Source organism: Piliocolobus tephrosceles, chromosome 1, assembly GCF_002776525.5.
Source record: "Piliocolobus tephrosceles isolate RC106 chromosome 1, ASM277652v3, whole genome shotgun sequence".
In the NCBI taxonomy this organism is placed as follows: domain Eukaryota; kingdom Metazoa; phylum Chordata; class Mammalia; order Primates; family Cercopithecidae; genus Piliocolobus; species Piliocolobus tephrosceles.
This window is the reverse complement of record NC_045434.1, coordinates 175,790,184-175,795,228: the sequence shown is the minus strand read 5'-3', so window position 1 is coordinate 175,795,228 and position 5,045 is coordinate 175,790,184. Positions and strand designations below refer to the sequence as shown.

Genomic DNA, 5,045 nt, shown 5'->3' with positions numbered 1-5,045 from the left:
TTTCATACAAATAGAATCAAAGGGTATGAAGCTTTTGTGTTTGGCTTCTTCCACTTAGCACATCCATTTACTCCTTTTTTTTTTTTTTTTTTGAGACAGAGTCTTGGTCTGTCACCCAGGCTGGAGTGCAGTGGCACAATCTTGACTCACTGCAACCTCCTCTGCCTCCTGGTTTCAAGCAATTCTCCTGCCTCAGCCTCCGAAGTAGCTGGAATTACAGGTGTGTGCACCACCATGCCTGGCTAATTTTTGTATTTTTAGTAGAGACACGGTTGTGCCATGTTGGCCAGGCTGGTCTTGAACTCCCAACCTCAGGTGATCCACCCACCTCAGCCTCCCAAAGTGCTGGCATTACAGGCGTGAGCCACCGTGCCCTGCCCATCCATTTAACTCTTAACATGTTCTCTGCTGCCTCACTTCAAAAGGTGTCTTCAGCCCAGGCTGCCCAAAACATGGGCTCAGGACAGGGTAGTATCTGGGCCATCCCTGGGTCCCATGCACAGGTGCTGGTCTCCAAGGTGCTGCCCAAGGCAGGATGAAACTCAGTTCCAAATCCGAACCTGACTCCTCTCCCCTGACCTTAAGAACACGTCCTCCTGGGTCCCCCCACCGTGGCTAGCCAAAGGCGCATCCCACGCCTGATTCTCCCTACACACTGCTGGCTGCTGCAGAAAAGCTGTCCTTTCAACTCCAGGTGGCGCTGTACACCCCTACTATCTTGAAGTACGGTGCACAGGAAGGCATGGGCTGAATCCTCTGCCATCCACTAGCTGTGTAGCCTTGGAAAAGGCCCTAATCCTGCCACCTCGATTTCCTCACTTGTACACAGTCAATAGTAATCCCCACCTCACGGAGTGGAGAAGATTCAAGGAATCAGCAATGTGATGAGGCCAGCACAGTGCCTGGCACTAAGTAAGGCTTCTGCAATGCAGATTCCCTCCTTCCCTTCACCCTGGGGAGAGCCAGAGGCCATTGTCAAGATGACTCCTGACGCAAACTGGCTACTCCGAGCCCAGAGCGCTGAAGTTCCCAGAAGGACCGGGAGGGGGCGCCCACCCACATTCTTCCGCACCTGAGTCTGCGCCGACGATTTCCTGGGCTTATCTGGATCTTCCTGCAGAAAGCCAGTCTTACATGACCCTGTACAACCTCCTGGACTTTCCCGCGGGCGTGGTGCCTGTCAGGACGAGGGGGAACTGGCCTTCTACAAGGGGTACTACGGAGACAGTTCTGACAAAAATTTCTTGGAGGTCAGTTTCCTTCTCCGAGCCTCTCCCGCAGCGGGGACTAACCAGGGCTGGTTCTATCCGGGTTGGGGCCCGTGGCGGGTGGTGGTGGAGAGAGTAGGGCGGGGCTGGTGTTTACCCTTCGGCACTTATGCTAGTTTCACCCCAACCCTGAGGACACATCATTTGACCTTCATGACAGCCCCACCCATGTCGGGGGAGAAAACTTTGCAAAACCAGTGGTTTTCTTTGTTATTGTTCTTCTTCTTTCTCCTCGTCCTCGTCCTCCTCCTCCTCTTCTTCTTCCTCCTCCTCCTCCTTCTTCTTCTTCTTCCTCTTCTTCCTCTTCCTCTTCTTCTTCCTTCTCCTTCTCCTTCCTCCTCCTCCTTCTCCTCCTTCCTCCTCCTCCTCCTTCTCCTTCTCCTTTTTTGAGATAGAGTCTTGCTCTGTCGCCCAGGCTGGAGTGCAGTGGCACAATCTCAGCTCACTGCAACCTCTGCCTCTTGGGTTCAAGTGATTCTCCTGCCTCAGCCTCCCAAGTAGCTGGGACTACAGGCATACACCACCACGCTCGGCTAATTTTTGTAACTTTAGTAGAGACGGGGTTTCACCATGTTTGCCAGGCTGATCTCAAACTTCTGGCCTCAAGTGATCCGCCTGCCTCGGCCTCCCAGCGTGCTGGGATTAGAGGTGTGAGCCATTGCGCCTGGCCTTCTTTGCATTGCCATAGGTAAAAATGATCTCCGAGGCAGGGAGGGCAGAGCAGGGCAAAAGCCACTGGTTATGAGCTTACTGTGTATCTGCTCTGAATATGACCTCTCTTGGGACCTCTGCTTCTTCACCAGGAAAATGGGAATAAAAACATCTACTTTGTAGGGTTGTGCTAAAGGTTAATTAATTTGAAAAAGAGAATGAAGCAATTTGCATAAGGTCTTATGTGTAGGAAGTGTTCATTAAATACTATGATTAGTAAGTCAAAGGTGGTTTCATGAAAGAAAATATTACCAAATATTTAACTGCAGGGTCTAAAATAACACACCTGACTTTGGTGAGAGAGAGAAGGAGATAGAGGAAGAGAAAGAGGCTGACTCTGAAACATATGCACGTATCTGAGTCAGACATTAAGTAACTTACTTTTTCTGGAAATTGATTTTAGTGCTAGAGTTACCCAGTGGAACTGCTGACCTGAATTCTGAGAAAATAACAATAATGACACTATCTCATGTGTCTTGAGCACTTACTCTGTTCCAGGAGCTGTTTAAAAGTGCTGTGTATAAATATTAAATCATTAAATTCCATAACTCTCCTGTGAGGTTTTTTAAATGAGGAAAATGGAGGCACAGACAGATTAAGGGACAGGGCCAAAGCCACATAGCCAGTTGAAGTGGAGGAGCTAGGACTTGAAGGAGTTGATCTGACTCCAGAGACAAAGGCAAATAAGGCCTCAAATGATATCATCAGAAGGCAAAGAAAACAGGTTTGAATTCCTAAAAGGATGTTTGGATTTCGTGGCAGGGACTCAGGCTTAGCCCCCATGTTCCTGGGCCTGTTTTGGGCCAAGGCAATGCTTTTACTGTGGAAGGGTAACCAGGCTATGGATCAGGGATTAGCACACTCTTCTTTCTTTTGCTTGAACATTGGGTAGATGCTCGGCTTTTTCTTTCATCATTATCATCAGCATTCTGCACAGGGAGCAAGTTTTACATGTGAACCCTGGAGAACTATGGACAATAAAATCAGAACAGTCTTTTCAGGTTTCACCAAGAGCTGAGGAAGCCTGGAGTTCTGAGAGCTAGGTCATCTTTACCTTAATATCGATTGGGAAAGGGATGTTTGGACTAAAGCATCACCTAGACCAACCCTTGGTACAGAGACCCAGAGTAGGGGTGATGAACAGAGCCAGGCAAGGGGCCTGGGAGCAGAAAGCAGGCTCTGAGTTCCCGACCTCTCCTGGCAGGCAGTAAGAGGATCCGTCGGGCTTCCAGTGACTGTGCAGTGCATTGCTTTGCCATGGGAAGAGGAGCTGTGTCTCCGGTTCATGAAGGAGGTGGACACCTTGGTCAAGAATCAGAGGGGGCCCAAGTGACAGGCTCCTTTAACGGAGTAACAGCTCAAGAAACATGGGGCTGGTTGTGGTGGCTCATATCTGTAATCCCAGCAGTTCGGAAGGCAGAGGCTGGCAGATCACTTGCCATGAGTTTGAGAACAACCTGGGCAACATAGCGAGACCTTGTATACATTTTCTTGGTGTTACTCCTGTAGCTCCTTACCCAAGTGTCCTCCTGATGCCCCTTCCTTCTCATGAATACCATGTCCTCCTCATGTCTCCTTCTGGAACCCCACCAGGTTCCTTTCATTTGTTGGTCCCTCTGCATGGATGTTCAGTATTCCTCAGATGGGCCCAGGATGGGGAGCAGCATGAGGAGCTCAATAAACATTTTCTGACTGGCCGTGGCCTCATAATCTCTGGTCTGGGTGAGGCTGTAACCTCCTGGAGGTCTTCTGCCTCCAGCTGCTTTCCTCCAATTCAGTCCCCCTGGTGCTACCCCAGACTGTAGTGGGGAAAGAGCCCCAAACAAAGAGGCTGGAGATCTGGGTCCAAGTCCTGGCTCTGTCCCTGACTTGCTGTGTGATGCTGGGAAGTTCCTTCATCTCTCTGGACCTGAGTTTCCTCATCTGAGTTTCAGATTGAGGGGGTTAGATTTGATAAGGTCTGTGGTACCTACCAGTGTGACCATTCTGTGAGCTGTGATTTCTAGGCACTGCCCTCATTAAGAACTTGCCATGATTCCCACTGACGTCTGGAGAGGGCGCCGGAGAGCAAGGCTGAGACAGTGGAACCCAGTTATAGTGGAGCTTGGTTTAGGACCTAGACCCCTGGCTCACAGTTCAGTGCTTTTGCCGCAAAACACCAATTCCTTGGTCTGACATAAGCATGTCTCCAGGATCCTCCATAGCCCCGTCTCCCATGGCTCCACCACGGCACTGCCTCCTCCCGTTGCCTCAAACCGCAGCCTTCTCACCAGCACAAGCCCACCTTATGCTTCTTCTGGCTCCGTGTCGCTGTTCAGACTATTCCCTCCACCTGGAGCCCATTGCTGTCTTCTCTGTCCTTCAAACCCTGTATCAAATACCACTTCCTCCAGAAAGCCTTTCCTGATCCCTCCAACATAACCCGCCCCCCCCATTATTTTCCCTTCATCTGAACTCTCTTGAGATCCTCCTCCCATCAAATCTCTCCCTTCCCCCATCCCATTCCTCTTTGTAGCCCTACTTCCGCCAACTATGCAAATTAATGAACTCACTTTTCCCTGTGCTTGATAGCACAGACCTTCTGAAGACAATGCAAAGGAATGGAATTCATCCATCCATGCTACATTTTTTGAGTACCCCCTCTGAACACAAATGTGAAATTTCAGGCAGAAAAAAGCCTGACTTAAAATAATTTAACTCAGATGAAGACCCCAGGAATTGCACAGCAGAGGGGGCAACCCTGCCTCTGTCTCCCATAGAAGGAACCACTTGAGGTATCCAGGTGCAGGATGGACAGGGCTATTGCTGACGTCACCTGTCCCCCCACATCAACTCTACCACAGAGTCTGAGATCTCTGCAGGAGAGGGAGCTTCAGAGTTTCCCCTCAGATGGGGTTAATAGGGCTGGTGCCCTGTCTTCCCTGCCCTGTACCAGGTCTGAGTAGCTTGGAAAAGGTGGGAGATCTCAGGTGTCTCATGCCTCTTCTTCCTGCATCTCATTGCTGGCTGCGGCATTCTGGGCACCAGGGGGCAGCATTGAGCTTCACAAGGCCCAGACAGCCCTTG

At 50.2% G+C, this 5,045-nt stretch overlaps 1 long non-coding RNA gene across 1 annotated transcript; it reads left to right on the top strand.

The window, feature by feature from the left end:
* Positions 1-1,089: 1,089 nt before the first annotated feature.
* Positions 1,090-3,676, top strand: LOC111548834. Its single transcript, XR_002733525.1, has 2 exons — positions 1,090-1,250; positions 3,184-3,676. It is a non-coding gene; the product is annotated as an uncharacterized LOC111548834 (long non-coding RNA).
* Positions 3,677-5,045: the final 1,369 nt, after the last annotated feature.